The sequence below is a fragment of the Apium graveolens genome, chromosome 6, assembly GCF_009905375.1.
Source record: "Apium graveolens cultivar Ventura chromosome 6, ASM990537v1, whole genome shotgun sequence".
NCBI lineage: Eukaryota > Viridiplantae > Streptophyta > Magnoliopsida > Apiales > Apiaceae > Apium > Apium graveolens.
Genome location: NC_133652.1, coordinates 181,794,318 through 181,806,974, shown reverse-complemented (window position 1 = coordinate 181,806,974; position 12,657 = coordinate 181,794,318). Strand labels below are relative to the sequence as shown.

The following is a 12,657-nucleotide window of genomic DNA, read 5'->3' as shown; positions in this document are numbered from 1 at the left end:
GCTGATGAAGATAAAGAGAAGAAAACTGAAGAATCAGTTCAGTCTTCCAATACTGAAGAGAAGCTCATGAACAAACAAAGTCCCAAGACACCTGTTAAAGAAACTAAAACTGAAGATGCAAGAAAGAAAAGGAGAAATATAAATGGGAAAATAGGGATAAACAAAAGCAATAATTTTGCTTATGTTGCAAATGCTCCTAGAAAGAAGTGTGAAAAATGTGGCTCTACAAATCATCTAACTCACCTTTGTAAAAAGGTTGTTAGAAAGCCAACTGAAAGAACTTGCAAATATAATAAAGCAAATTCAAATGATCCCTATTCATTTTGTGACAAGTTTGATTGCATTCCTTGCAACTTGAAAGTAATGAAAAGTTGCTACAAACTGAGAGTAGACCTTAAAGAAATATGAAATGAGTCCACATCAGAAGGAAAACGTGCACAACAGTCACTGAATTCTATCTCTTCTAAAACAACTCATTCTACTTCTCTTGAACAAGTTACTAAGAAGAAACTGCCCAACACTGCTTGGGTTTCCAAACCCACTTAAGACTCATTGTGTGCAGGGCATAGTGTAGAGAGTCATCTGGATCATAGACATTAGATGTTCTAGGTATATGACAAGTGATAAGGCCCTGCTATCACAGTTTGAGGAGAAAGCTGGCCCTTTGGTGACCTTTGGAGACAACAACAAAGGATTCACATTGGGAGATGGCAAGATTGTTACTGAAATTGTTGTCTTTCATAATGTAGCACTGGTAGCTGGTCTTGAAGTGAATCTTCTCAGAGTTAGCAAATTTTGCAGACAAAGGTCCTAAGTCTTATTCAACAAAGAAGAATACACTGTTATCAGCAAAAAAACTGGTGAAGTTGCTCTGAAAGGAGCAAGGAAAGGAAGCTTTTTTGTTGAAGATTTTGACTGAATAAATAACGATGGTATTTATTGATTCTACACCAAGGTATTAGGAGAAATAAAAAAGCTCTGGCATAAAAATTTGTCTCACTTGATTTTCAAGGAAATTAACATCTTGTCAAAAAGGAGTTGGTAAGAGACATGCCTAAGATGGAGCTTGCTGAAGTTGAAGTTTGTGAAGTTTGTCAGAATAAGAAAATGAAGAAACTACTCAACAAGAGAATCATGAAAATGGAAGCTCATCTCATACACCTGAGTTTAAGTACACAACCTTTAGGGGAGAAAGAGGATCTTCAGATACTGGAAGAAAGCTCAACTTAGGATTATGGTATCCCAAGGAATCGGTTTTGAAGTTGTTGGTATCACAGATACAGATTTTGCTGGATCAAGGGTTGACAGAAAGAGTTCCAGTGGAAGCTGTCAATTTTGTCTTTTCAAAGACTTGTATCCTGGTATAGCATTGAGCTCATTTTTGTAACAACAAAAAAACAATTAGCTGACATTTTTACTAAACCCTTTAATGAAGCAACTCTCACAAGATTTGTAAGTGAAATTGGAATGCTTAACTTTTCATCCTAAGGCAGGAACTCATGTAATATTTTGCAGCAGATTAATCTCCAGTAAATCAAAATTAATTTGATTAAATTGGAAATTAACTGAAAAATAAATTATAAATGTTTCAGAAATCTCTGCATATTTGTTTTTCAAATTCAATTAACTTGGAATATTTCAAATTCTAAGTAAACTGCTCAGCTGTTAATTTACATTCTCAATATGTAAAATTAACACAAGGCAGAATTACAAAAACCAAAAAGTATAAAGAGGACTGAGTTCTCGATAAATAAAAATTGACTTCTCGATAAGTCATATTAAGGCTTCTCAAGTGACTTCTCGATAGGCTTAAAAATGAATTATCGATAAGTCCTTGTAGAGTTCTCTAGTAGTGTTTATTCACAGAGTTCTCTACAAGTACAATTTTTGACTTATTAATAACTCATAACTGAGATAGTTTAAATCAATAAATTATTTTGGTTAAATACTTTTGGAAAATGCAGTCTAATTTTAGTTTGAATTTATTCAAATAAAAGTTAGAATTAGTTTAGTCCGCTTTTTGGACAAACTGGGTATTTATTTGACATCTCGATAGGTCAATTTTGAGTTCTCTAAAAGAGTAATTTAAAATGACTTCTCGATATGTACTTCACTTCTTAAAATGACTTCTCGATAGACAAACTCCAAATGTCTATTTTTGAGTTCTCGACAAGTCATCTACTTTTCACAATAAATAGCCAGACTTTTTGATACATACACTTACTTACAACTTTCGAGATCTATAGTGACCTAACGTTCAATCCAAAACCGATTTCTCTCTCATTTTTCATCCTTTCTCAGAAATTTTTCTTACCCATTCATTCTCATCAATAATCAATGGCTCAAAATGTTGCAAAGACATCTATCCCAGAGAAAGGAACCCACTATCTTGCTTTTACTGAAGCAAACCAAGCCCCTGATAGTTTTAAGGGGTTTGTGAAGCTGCTGGCTGAATCCTATCTTGAAGGTGCTTTGACTACAAATCCAGTACTGTATCTAGATATGCTGCATGAATTCTGGACTACATCTATTATGAGGACTGATGTAAACAACAACTCTCTTTCAATGGTGGTGAAATGCACAATTGGAGGCCAACTAATAGAATTCAATGACCAAGATATGAATAGAGCTTTGGAGCTGCCAACTGAGAATCTGGTGGATGTACCAACTCCTGATAAGCTGACTAAGTTCATAGACTTCATCAACTATGGTGGGAGAATCAACCTGTCAAGTTTAAACAGAACCAATCTAAGGAATGAGTGGTCTTTTATCTTTGACTCTGTAGTAAGGGCCTTTACTTGCTGAAAAATAGGATATGACAACATCTTAAGTGTTATGCAAAAACTGGTGTATTCAATTGCCCACAACAGACACCTGAATGTTGGTCTGCTGATCCTGGAAGAACTTGCAACCAGGCTAATTATGCCCCTGACAGCTAGAGGTAAGGAAATTTTCTTTCCTAGATTTATTATGTCCAAGTTAAATAATAACGTAGCTAACATACACCTACTGAATGGCATAGATAATACTAAAATAGGCAATTGTAAGCAAGTGTCCAAAATAATATTTGGCTCACTTACTACAAAGAATAAGGTCAATGTAAGTCTGAAAATCACTTCATTTATGTTGGAGAGGTTTAGGACTTACCTTTATCCTATGCCTGACATGAGATCTAACATACAATCTAGCACAACTATGATCCCTGAACCTGTGGAAGTACAAGCACAGGAACACAAACAGGGATCTTCGCAAGCTACAACCATTCTTTCAAAACATTTGGAAGCTAGGAAACCAACTTCTCAAAAGGATGAGGTGAGTAAAAAGAAGAGAAAGGGGGCAACCTTAATTGTTGTAACTGAGAGTGGTGAGGATATACCTGAAAAAGAGTCATATTTGGTCAAGAGAACCAAAAGGAGTAAGAAAACTGAGCTGACTACTCAAGCCACCTCTGCATCCTCCCAACATGATGTAGTTGTAAAAGCAACCAGTAGTCAGTCTGTACAGCCTGCACAAGAAGCAATTCAGGTGTATGGTAGGAGAAATAAGGAAGGCACACACTGTGAGGGCACATCCCTTGAAGTTCCCTCATCTATTCAGGGGGAGCTGCCAACACTCACAACTGAGCAACAATCTCTTCTAACTAATATTTCTTCTATTCCAACACCAGTATCCAAGGCCCCATATGATAAGTGGCATTTTATACCACTTAGAACGTCTTATAATAGCTTAAATAGGTGTCTTGAAATCAAATATCTTGTGTAGTTGATGCGTTTTTCTAGTGTTTGTGCATTTCAGGGTATTAGTTGTATTTCAGGGGAGAATTCATCAATAATAAGCCTTGGCATGTGTTTAGCATTGTAAATGGGAAGAGAGGAGCAGATTGCAGCGAAGAAACGGAGCAAACAGATCTTTTTTTCCAAAAAGGGTCTGAGCGCCCGCTCAGCTATGCTGAGCGGTCGCGCAGGAAGCTGAGCGCCCGCTCAGCTATGCTGAGCGGCCGCGCAGGGTCGTGAATTCAGAATAAATATTTTAGACTCCTATTTCTGTTTGGCTTCCAACTTCTGAGTAATCTGGGTTTTATGGGACTCCTATATAAGTAGTTTCAGAGACGTTTCAAAAAGGTTGGATCGTTATATTAATCAAGGAGCGAAGGCGATAAGGAAGAAGACCGTTTTAGCACACCGCAACGAAGAGGAAGCATAATTTCTTTTGATTCTTTATTTCGTTGTAACGTTGGATGCTAGTTTTCTTTGCTTTGAACCTATTTACTCTTGTGACGTACTCTGGTTTAATATAATTAGTTTAGTTATTATTCTCTTGTCTTTATTTATCATGTTTTCATATGAACCCATGATGACAATGAGTGCTATTATGGGCTAATCGTGATCATGGGGTCGTAACGGATTTACTATGGAATTCTTTAGTTAGTTGTTTAATACCTTAGTGTGTGATGATTGTATGATATCTAGTATTGGTTGTGCGAATTCATCTTATGTGCGTCGCGAACATATAAGATAGGGTATTAATCTCTTGTGAAGCAACGGTGGATCGTGAGATTTAGAACTTGCCATGCTAGCATAGGTTCATGTAAGATTTTGCATGATTAGGGGGTAACTCTAACCGTTTTATTCGCCCTGTGTAATCAAAATGAATAACTTGTTCTTAAATCGTTATGTTGTCAATTTCTGTAGACATATAGGGACTCAATATAATTAATGTATATTCAACTTCTATCTTAATTGTGGATGTTTGGTGGAATGGTATTAGTACAATGAAAGTTGGCTTTTATCAGTTTCGTGTTATTCGATTAATATCATCACTGTTGCATGCTAAGGGTAATAACAATGACTATTGAAGGAAGTAGTAATGAAGTTCTGATCTCATGAGTGTTTTAATATTGGTAATTTAAGTGTTAATTAAGTGCTTAATTCTAGTAGTTAATTGTAGTTAATAATTAGTTAATCAAATCTAAGTGTTATTGTCTTAACATTGAGAAGTAATCATAGATTGGTGAGTGAGTTTAATTGAACATAATTAGTCTGAGTCTCTGTGGGAACGAACTAGAAAGTATTCTATATTACTTGCGAACACGTATACTTGCGTGTATTATTAGCGCGTGATTTCGCCCTAACAAGTTTTTGGCGCCGCTGCCGGGGACTCGGCGTATTTGTTTAGTTTATGTACTTACCATCATTGGTCATTAGGACTCAATGATTAAGACGTGTGTACTTATCGTTTCTGGTTGTGTTTCAGGTACTTTAGCGAGCGTTTATACAAACTCGTTCTCGTACTCTCAAGAGGACTTTAGATACAGCTGAGGAGACAGACGAAGTTCTTGATATTCCGGAGAAAATAGATATTGAAGATTCGGATTCAGGAAGTGAGTAGAAAGAGCCAGTAACCATGGGTGATCGTATTGTTCCGGCAGATCTAGCTCTTATGGACTTTTCTCGGCCTAAAATTGATGACATTCAGTCAAGCATTCTTCATCCGGCTATTCAGGCTAACACTTTTGAAATCAAGCCGGGCACTATTCAGATGGTGCAGAATTCTGTTTCTTTTGGAGGTGCTGCGACTGAAGACCCCAACATGCACATAAGGAATTTTGTCGAGATCTGCAGTACTTTCAAATATAATGGTGTGACTGATGAGGCTATCAAGCTGAGGCTTTTCCCATTCTCTCTGAGAGATAAAGCTAAGGATTGGTTACATTCTGAACCAGCTGGGTCCATCACTACTTTGCAAGATCTTGCACAAAAGTTTCTGGTGAAGTTTTATCCAATGGTAAAGACTGCTGCTATGAGGAGTGCTCTTACTCAGTTTGCGCATCAACCTACATGAATCTATGTGCGAAGCTTGGGAGCGCTACAAGGAGATGTTGAGAAAGTGTCCACATCATGGAATTCCCGATTGGATGGTGAGCACTGGTTTCTATAATGGTTTGGGGGCCAAATCTCGGCCCATGCTCGATGCAGCAGCTGGAGGCGCCTTGTGGGCCAAAAGCTATACTGAGGCTTATAATCTTATTGAGACTATGGCTGCAAATGAGCATCAAAACCCAACTCAAAGGATGATTCCTGGGAAGGTAGCAGGTATTCTGGAAGTCGATGCAGCCACCACTATTGTAGCGCAGCTCCAAGCGCTGTCTATGCTGGTCGATTCTCTAGCTACCTATGGAGTCAATCAGATAGCTATGGTCTGTGAGCTTTGTGCAGGTTCTCATGCTACGGATCAGTGTTCTATTGTTAATGAATCTGTTCAATTGTCCATTTGGCACGTTTGCTTTTCACAAAGTTTCATTTGGGTTATGTGGCGCACCAGCTACTTTTCAGAGATGTATGATGGCTATATTCTCTGACATGATTGGAAATAATGTCGAGGTGTTCATGGACGACTTCTCCGTCTTTGGACATTCGTATGATGAATGTTTGAATAATCTTCGTGCAGTGCTCAAAAGGTGTGTGGAAACTAATTTGGTGCTAAATTGGGAAAAATATCATTTTATGGTGCGTGAAGGCATTATTCTTGGGCATAAGGTCTCTAGCAAGGGTCTTGAGGTGGACAAAGCCAAGGTGGGAGTCATTGAAAATCTTCCACCACCTATTTTTGTGAAAGGAATCCGTAGTTTTCTTGGTCATGCGGGTTTTTATCGGCGTTTCATCAAGGACTTTTCGAAGATATCTAAGCCGCTGTGCAACTTGCTTGAGAAGGATGTGCCTTTCAAATTTGATGATGAATGTTTGTCGGCATTCGAGACTCTTGAGAAGAGTTTGATCACTGCACCAGTTATTACAGCACCTGATTGGACAGAGCCTTTTGAGATGATGTGTGATGCGAGTGATTATGCGGTGGGCGCAGTTCTTGGGCAGCGCAAGAATAATCTCTTTCATGTGGTCTACTATGCTAGCAAGACCTTAAATGGGGCCCAAATAAACTACACCACTACTGAAAAGGAGCTCTTGGCTATAGTCTTCGGTTTCGAAAAATTTCGATCTTATTTGCTTGGGACAAAAGTAACAGTATTCACTGCTCAGGCGGCCATTCGTTATTTGGTTTCCAAGAAGGATTCGAAGCCGAGACTCATTCGTTGGGTGCTCTTGCTATAGGAATTTGAGTTAGAGATCAAGGATCGAAAAGGTACTGAGAATCAAGTAGCTGACCATCTCTCTAGATTGGAGAATCCCGAATCTACTTCACATGATAAGATATTGATCAACGAATTTTTTCCGGATGAGCAGTTGTTCGCAGTTCAGGAGGAAGAGCCATAGTTCGCAGATATTGTGAATTATCTTGTCAGCAATATAATGCCTCCTAATTTGACCACAGCTCAAAAGAAGAAGTTTCTGTATGAGGTGAAGTGGTATATGTGGGATGAACTGTATTTTTTTAGACAGGGAGCTGACCAGATCATCAGGAGATGTATCCCATTCTGTGAGACGGAGGGGATATTATGAGACTGCCACTCCACAGTTTATGGTGGACACTATGGTGGTGAGAAGACGGCAGCTCGTATTCTGCAAGTAGGTTTTTTCTGGCCTACTTTGTTTAAGGATGCTCATCAGTTTGTTTTAATGTGTGATCGTTGCCAAAGAGTGGGAAATCTTACAAGAAAGGATGAGATGCCATTAAAGGTTATGCTTTAAGTCGAGGTCTTTGATGTTTGGGAAATCGATTTCATGGGGCCTTTTGTATCATCCTGCAACAATCAGTACATCTTGCTGGCAGTCGATTATGTCTCAAAATGGGTAGAAGTCAAAGCTCTACCGACAAATGATGCAAAGGCAGTGTTGAATTTTCTTCATAAGCAGATTTTCACAAGGTTTGGAACGCCACGAGTAATCATAAGTGATGAAGGGTCGTATTTCTGTAACCATAAGTTCACTTCTATGATACAGCGCTACAATGTGAATTATCGAGTTGCTACTGCCTACCATCCGCAAACAAATGGTCAAACGGAAGTGTCTAACAGAGAGATCAAGTGCATCATAGAGAAGGTTGTTTTTCCGTCAAGGAAGGATTGGTCTTTAAAGCTCGATGAAGCTGTTTGGGCTTATAAAACATCATACAAAACTCCACTTGGTATGTCCCCGTTTCAACTGGTGTATGGTAAGGGATGTCATTTACCTGCGGAGCTTGAGCATAAGGCCTATTGGGCATTGAAGAAGTTGAACCTGGATCTAGATGCAGCTGGAAAGAAACGAATGTTTCAGCTTAATGAACTTGATGAATTTCGACTCCAAGCATACGAGAACAGTAAAATGTACAAGGAAAAGGTGAAAAGGTGGCACGATAGGAAGCTACATCCCAAGTTTTTCGTGCCGGGGCAACAAGTTCTCTTATTCAACTCTCGTCTCTGACTTTTTCCTGGGAAGTTGAAATCAAGGTGGTCTGGACCTTTTATTATCAAAACTGTGTTTCCATATGGAGCGGTGGAGATTTTTGAGAATGATCCGGACCAAGCATTTAAGGTTAATGGTCGCCTTTTGAAGCACTACTATGGAGACACGGCAAACTGGGAAGTGGTTAGTGTTGTTTTATTGTCAACTTGAGGAAAGGTACGCAACATCAAGCTAATGACGAAAAAGAAGCGCTGTGTGGGAGGCAACCCATGATTTGTTGTTACAGGAACCCATAGAAGTTAATAACCTATCCAAAACCATAAAAAAATCAGAAAAAAAGAGCCAGGAAAAAAAATTTCCAGAAGCCCCCTGAGCGCCCGCTCAGCTTTGCTGAGCGCCCACTCAGGGGCCGACTCGGAGAAATTTTTTTATGTTCAATAAAAAACCAAAAAAATCATAAAAATAAAAACACAAAATACAGCCCGTAAACCCACGACCTATTTCCCCATTATCCCATGATTTTAACCCTTAAACCCACTCCTAATCAAATTCTACCCTAATTCATACCCTATATATACATACACCTATCCCATATATGCCCCATACACTTTCAACACTTCAACTCTCTCCCGAACACAAAAACACAAATCTCAAGCACTTTTACTCAATTTCGATGGCACCCAAGAGAGCAAGGACTATCAATAGCAGCATCACTGTTCCTACTGCTGATTCCTCAAGGGGTACTGCTGCGAGGCCTCGTTTGAATGATAGGGCTGCTGAGGAGGAGTACACTAGGCTTCTGGGAAAGCCAATTTTGAAGAAGAGGGGATTCTTACCATCGGGGAGGGATGGTGAGTTGTTACCTATGATTGCTGAGAAGGGGTGGATAGCTTTTTGTGAGTCACCTGAAGCAGTGCCGATGAGTGTGGTTCGCGAGTTCTATGCGAACGCGAAGGCCGAGAAGAATGGGTATTCTGTGGTCCGGGGGATGACGGTGGATTATCACCCTGCGTCGATTCTCCGTGTGATTGGGTAGAGACAGAGGAAGCCCACGGAGGAGAACTGGAACAAGAAGACTGCTGAGGATTTTGACTTGGATTTGATTTATGCTACTCTTTGTAGGCCGGGCACAGTATGGACCTTCAAGACTGGAACTAATGAGTATCGTCACTTTCCGGCAATCGCGATGAACAGGTATGCCCGTGCATGGAATGCGTTTATTTGTGCTAATATTTTGCCTTCTTCGCATGCACATGAGGTCACAGTTGAGAGAGCACAGTTGGTGTGGGGAATTTTGAATGAGGAGTACTATGTGGACCTTGGTGAGTTCATCTACCAGGGAATTCTGAAGTTTTTGAGGGGAGCTAAGCACATGAACATCCCTTATGCATCTACGGTTACCAAGCTTTGCCGAGCAGTAGGAGTTCAGTGGCCATCTTATGAGCAGTTACAGTTGCTGGCCGCTCCTATTGACTCCGGGACTCTGCATTCGATGCAGGAGTGGACCGGTGGAGAGCCTGAGGAGCATGGGCTGGGTTATCATCTTCCAGGAGGGCGTCCAGCACGAGGTGCTACCATGGCGAGGCGAAGGCGTGATGAGGCTGGTTCTTCTAGAGCTCAGGAGGGTGCTGGGATGGCTGATGCCCAGTATAGGAGGCTGTCACGGAGGATGGATGCTATGTACGAGACACAGAGCAGATTTGCTCGAGATCTCACCCTTGCACTAGTGACCGCTTTTCGAGGCCTTGGAGCTGACATCCAGTGGACAGTTTTTGGTGAGGACTCTACACATCCGCCTCCTGATACACCACCCTCTGAGGGTGATGATGATGATGATCTCTCCGAGTAGGTATACCCTATGTTCCTTTCTACTACCTTCACTGGGGACAGTGAAGATTTTAAGTTTGGGGGTGGTAGTTAAGGAATATTTTGTGTGTGTGTCATATAGTTGCATATTCATGATAGTTAGTTCATATAGTTGCATAATTTTTGCCATATAGTTTTTTTTTATTTGTAGCTTTATTTGTTTATCATGTCATGTAGCTCATGCATATCCCATGATCCCTTTTGCGCTGATTTACCAATTGATTTGTGATGTCGATGCGAGTGTAGGATAGCGTTGAAGTGATGTTGAGTCGTGTAGGTTGATATGCATGCTAGAAACACTTGTATTTTCACTAAGTCTTGTTATGGTCTGATTGTTTTCGGAGTTAATCTATTTATTATGCTTAGAATTTTATAATAGGTTCTTAGTGATAAGGGCATGAAAAGAAAAAAATGGAGTAAAAAAATGGAATTCGTTGTTAATTGTGGCTAGGCATCAAATGGCCAGTAGCCGGCTCGTATGTTTATGCGAGTAGTCTAGGGTTGAGCAAGATGGAGCGAAACGCACTTGCTCAGAAATTTTAAAAAAAAAAGAAAAAAAAATGAAAAAAAAGAAAAAAAAATGAAAAGAAAAAAAAAGAAGGAAAAAAATAAAGAGTTAATGCATAATTGATCACGAGAGGGCTCTTTGGTATTTGAGTTATTAAGTTCTTAGGGACTTTGTGCCTAGTGATCTAAGGCTTTTATAGTCTGGGATCCGCTAACCTAACGCTCACTACATGGATGCCATTATATAAGTCTTTTGTGGACCTCGCTCATTGCACGGTCAAATAAGCATTGTTGTTATAAATAAAAAGCATGATTCCGTAATAAGCTCCAGGATTCTTGTAGTGTTATAAGTCACTTTGTGCCTAGAATTTTTATTCTTTGTATAATCATGTGATTGCCTTGACGATAGTTGAGTCATGATAATTGATCTAGTTCTGAAGCATATCTGTTAAGCATCTGCACACACCATATTTCTGGCTGTATGTTAGTTTGCATGATTTGATTGATCTTCAGTCGCCTAATTGCATTTGTTGAGATGTCGTAAGTTGGTTAGTTTGGTCATAGTAAGGGGGATCATTGCATTTCATATAGATTGCATTCATGCATGTTTTTATTTTGTTTTTGAGTCTGTGACGCTTGAGGACAAGCATCGATTTAAGTTTAAAGGTGTGATAAGTGGCATTTTATACCACTTAGAATGTCTTATAATAGCTTAAATTGGTGTCTTGAAATCAAGTATTTGTGTAGTTGATGCATTTTTCTAGTGTTTGTGCATTTCAGGGTATTAGTTGCATTTCGGGGGAGAATTCATCAATAATAAGCCTTGGCATGTGTTTAGCATTGTAAGTGGGAAGAGAGGAGCAGATTGCAGCGAAGAAACGGAGCAAACAGATCTTTTTTTCCAAAAAGGGTCTGAGCGCCCGCTCAGCTATGCTGAGCGGTCGCGCAGGAAGCTGAGCACCCGCTCAGCTATGCTGAGCGGCCGCGCAGGGTCGTGAATTCAGAATAAATATTTTAGACTCCTATTTCTGTTTGGCTTCCAACTTCTGAGTAATCTGGGTTTTATGGGACTCCTATATAAGTAGATTTCAGAGACGTTTCAAAAAGGTTGGATCGTTGTATTAATCAAGGAGCGAAGGTGATAAGGAAGAAGACTGTTTTAGCATACCACAACGAAGAGGAAGCATAATTTCTTGTAATTCTTTATTTCGTTGTAACGTTGGATGCTAGTTTTCTTTGCTTTGAACCTATTTACTCTTGTGACGTACTCTGGTTTAATATAATTAGTTTAGTTATTATTCTCTTGTGTTTATTTATCATGTTTTCATATGAACCCATGATGACGATGAGTGCTATTATGGGCTAATCGTGATCATGGGGTCGTAACGGATTTACTATGGAATTCTTTAGTTAGTTGTTTAATACCTTAGTGTGTGATGATTGTATGATATCTAGTATTGGTTGTACGAATTCATCTGATGTGCGTCACGAACATATAAGATAGGGTGTTAATCTCTTGTGAAGCGACGGTGGATCTTGAGATTTAGAACCTTGCCATGCTAGCATAGGTTCATGTAAGATTTTGCATGATTAGGGGGTAACTCTAACCGTTTTATTCTCCCTGTGTAATCAAAAGCAATAACTTGTTCTTAAATCATTATGTTGTCAATTTCTGTAGACATATAGGGACTCAATATAATTGATGCATATTCAACTTCTATCTTAATTATGGATGTTTGGTAGAATGGTATTAGTACAATGAAAGTTGGCTTTTATCAGTTTCGTGTTATTCGATTAATATCATCACTGTTGCATGCTAAGGGTCATAACAATGACTATTGAAGGAAGTAGTAATGAAGTTGTGATCTCATGAGTGTTTTAATATTGTTAATTTAAGTGTTAATTAAGTGCTTAATTCTAGTAGTTAATTGTAGTTAAAAATTAG

At 39.2% G+C, this 12,657-nt stretch overlaps 1 non-coding gene across 1 annotated transcript; it reads right to left on the bottom strand.

The window, feature by feature from the left end:
* Positions 1 to 5,796: 5,796 nt before the first annotated feature.
* On the bottom strand, positions 5,797 to 5,904 carry LOC141669791 (small nucleolar RNA R71). Its single transcript, XR_012554050.1, has one exon. It is a non-coding gene; the product is annotated as a small nucleolar RNA R71 (small nucleolar RNA).
* Between the last annotated feature and the right edge of the window lie 6,753 nt (positions 5,905 to 12,657).